The sequence below is a fragment of the Echinops telfairi genome, unplaced genomic scaffold (assembly GCF_000313985.2).
Source record: "Echinops telfairi isolate 266 unplaced genomic scaffold, ASM31398v2 ScPeMD7_5592;HRSCAF=6446, whole genome shotgun sequence".
In the NCBI taxonomy this organism is placed as follows: domain Eukaryota; kingdom Metazoa; phylum Chordata; class Mammalia; order Afrosoricida; family Tenrecidae; genus Echinops; species Echinops telfairi.
The window spans coordinates 6,608,015-6,612,068 of NW_022109491.1; positions in this window are offsets into that span (position 1 = coordinate 6,608,015).

Genomic DNA, 4,054 nt, shown 5'->3' on the forward strand with positions numbered 1-4,054 from the left:
AGCTTGAGATGACAAAACAAAGAGTGGCGATACTGGGAGGGTGGGGGGATGGTGGGATAGAGAGGGGGAACCGATTATAAGGATCTACATATAACCCCCTCCCTGGGGGATGGACAACAGAAAAGTGGGTGAAGGGAGACATTGGTCAGTGTAAGATATGACAAAATAATAATTTATAAATTATTAAGGGTTCATGAGAGATGGGGAGCGGGGAGGGAGGGGAAAAATGAGCTGATACCAAGGGCTCAAGTGTAAAGAAAATGTTTTGAGAATGATGAGGGCAACGAATGTACAAATGTGCTTGACACAATGGATGGATGATGGATGGATGGATGGATGGATTGTGATAAGAGTTGTATGAGCCCCCAATAAAATGATTTTTTTTAAAAGGCAATGCCTGCCTTATCACAGTGAGGTGGCAGTCATATGAGAGACTAGGCAGGAAATTGTTCTGCACATCATAAAATGAGGTACAGACATTAGTGGTAATGACATAGCAAAACAAACAAATGTTACCTACCAAAGATTTTTTTGGGGAAAAAATCCCTTGAAATAAAATGGAAGTTTATAATCAATCATTCATATTATTTTCACACTGGGAAACTTATTTTTCTATTCTAAAATGGTTATTCTTTAAAACATTAGTTGCTTTTTATACAGCTATACAATGTTCTTCCTGTTTCTTTGGCACTGGAATACAAGGGAATTTTGCAACTATATAATGGCCATCTTTGCTTAGAGAGGTTGACAGGTAGCCCTCAAACCCTCAGACTCTCTGCCATCAAGTTGATGAGGACTCACAGTGACCCTATAGGACAGGGTAGAACTGCCCCTGTGAGTCTCTGAGACTGTTACTCTTCCCAGGAGTAGAAAGCCCTGGTGGTATCGATTGGTGTTAATAGCCCAAAGTGTAATGACTACACCAACAGGGTTCCTGACTTCACCAGACACCTACGTTCAAGTCCTACACCTGCCACTTACTAGCTGTGTGAATTTGGACAAGTTCTTGACTCCTGTGAGCCTCAAATAAAGATTGTGTGATAATTGATTGTCTTCATTCGTGGACAATGCATTTGGAAGAGAACCCAGAAAGAGTGAGGATCCCATGAATGTTATTGATGATCATTCTTGCCGTTCAATGTTTTTCATTACTGTTCGCCTAGTGGTGCGGTCAGGTGCCTTCACATCCACGCTGACTCGTGGCAACTTGGTGTCCCACAGAGCTACACGTAGCGGGGTCTTGCACCACCGTCCCCATCATGAGTGTGTTCCAGTCCATCGTTGGGGCCACTAAGCATTTGCAATGTCAGTGTGATGTTAGACAATATTCTGTGGTGATTCCTAGGGTTTGCATTGGCTAATTCTTAGGGGTAGATCACCAGGCCTTTCTTCCTAGTCTGTCTTAGTCTGGAAGCGCTGCTAAAACCTGTCCACTGTGGGGGATCCTGCTGGTATTCGAAGTATCAGTGACATAGCTTCCACAGCATGTGCTAGTCACCATAGAATGACCAACTGATAGAGGGGTAGTGAGCTGCCAGAATAGAAGTCAATAATTCACCCAGTATTTATGAAGCCCAACCACGGGAGTTCGTGTGACATCTAACACTGCAGTTGGCTCACAGGCAAAGATAACAAAAAAGCCTGAAGATAGAATTCCTACCATCCTGTACTTCACATTCCACATACAGAGCCACTCAGCAGATGTTTCCTGAGCACCTACAAAAATCAGACAAGGATACATGAATACGTAGAGGACAGAATTCTTACCTTGGGGTGGGAGGGTGGGGGTAGGAGGGGTGGACTTTCAGGCTAACTGAGGAGTCAGAACTTGAAGAGTGGACACTGCAGTCTAAAGGGTGGACACTGAATTGACCATGGTGTGGGGGTCAACCATAACCTGAGGTGGACCTGGTTCTGTCACTAACCTGGTTCTACCATCCACCTGCAGTGGAACTCTGGGCACGTGCATTGGGCTGCTACCCTCAGGGTCAGCGGTTCGAAATCACCAGCCACTCCTCGGGAGTAAGATGAGGATTTCGACTCCCATCAAGGGTTGCAGTCTCAGAAACCCACAGGGTAGTTGTACCCTGTCCTCTAGGGTCAGTATGAGTCGCCATCAACTCGGGGGCAGTGAGTTGGGTTTTGGAATGTGGGGTCCCAATGGGTAAACACTATGCCACCAGGGCATCTTGGTTTTGGAATTTAAAGGTCACTTGGCTCAGGGGCAAAATGCAGAGGGAATAATACGGACCTTCTAACCAGCTAAACTCACTGTCATCCACAACTGGATTCCAACTCAAAACAACCCTATTAGGACAGAAAAACCCCTCAGGACCAATAATGAGAGGAGCAATACCAGAAGGGGAAGGGGATGGTGGAGGGTGGGGAGAAAGGGGGAAACCCATCTCAAGGATCTACATATAAGCCCCTCCCAGGGGGATGGACAACAGAAAAGTGGGTGAAGGGAGACATTGGACAGTGTAAGACATGAAAAAATAATCATAATTTACAAATTATCAAGGGTTCATGAGGGTGGGAGGGAAAAAAAACCGAGAAGCTGATATCGAGGGCTCAAGTAGAAAGAAAATGTTTTGAAAATGATGAGGGCAACACATGTACAAATGTGTTGGATGGATGGATATATGGATTGTGATAAGAGTTTTACAAGCCCCCAATAAAATGACTAAAAACAACAACAACAACAACAACCCTATCAGACAGGGTAGAACTGCCCCTGTGGATTTCTGAGATTGTAAATCTTCGTGGAAGTCAACAGCCTGGTCTTTCTCCTGCAGAGACCTGTGGTTAGCGGCCCAATTTGTTTTCTAGCCTATTGTGTGCTAGACACCCGTTGTAAAGGCGTAGTGAGGCGGGCATCAGGGCAGTGGCAGCATGCAGCGATAATGCGGTCAAATACATAACCTGTTAGGTGGTGGGAAGTACGGGGTGGGGGTGGGGGGTCGGCGGGGGGAAGGGAAAGAAAAAAAACGCAGAGAAGGAGCGCTCAGCTGGGCAGAGGGGGAGGGCGAGAAAGAAAGCCTTCTCATGGGCAGCAGGGGCGGCTCCCAGGCATTGAGGTGGGAAAGTTTCCCTGTGTTCTCTGGGGCTGGGAGGAGGAGGGCGGGCGAGGTGGGATCCCCCAGCTCCGTGCCTGGCACTCGGCAGGGCCCAAGAAGACACCGGCAGCTATTTTAAGCTCTCACTCAGTGCTCACTCAGGCCAGGGTCTGAGAGAGGATGTAAGTCAGCGCCCCTGAAGCCTGGAGTCTCTGGGGTGACGTGACTTTGCTGGGTTTCTGCTGGGTCTGAGACTGAGCAGGAGCTAAGGAGAGGCTGTGCGGGCGGGCCGGGGGAGGAGGCATTCCGGGGAGCTGGGCGCAGAGCCGCGGGGGTGGGGAGAGCACTGTGCGTCAGAGATGGAGGGGGCGTGGGTGGTGGTGGGGGCGCCCCTGGAGATGAGGGCTAGAGGAGGTGGAAGCCCACGGTGAGGCCTCAGAGGTTGGGTTTGGGAACCTTTAGATTCAGCCGGCTGGGGAAGGAAGAGGTCAGATTTGTGTACTGAGTGGCTGGCCCTGGGGCAGTTGGCAGTGTGTGTATGTGGGGTGGGGGTGGGGGATACCCAATCTTGCCCAGAAGGGTATGAGTCAATGCCAAACCGAGTGGTGTGTCCTGTGGGATTCAGGAAGGGGAGGGGGTGCCCCTTCATTCATCTGCTCATTCATTCATTCATTCAGCAAATATTGATTGTGATCCAACTCGGTGCTAGGCGCATGGGAGATGCTAGTGGTGAATAAAACAGGCTCTCTGCCCCCAAAGGAGAAGGAGCCCTGATGACATAAGTGTGTCGCACCACAGGCTGCTAAGCACAAACTCAGGGCTTCGAAATCACCAGCCTCTTGGAGGGAGAAAGAGGAGGCTTTCTGCTCCGGTAAAACTGACAGCCTTTGAAACTCACAGGGGCTGTTCCACTCTGTGCTAGAGGGTCCCAATGAGCCAGGGGGGGTTGGTTTTCTTTGCACCAAAGAGACAGGGGTTAAGAATGTGAATCTACTGTG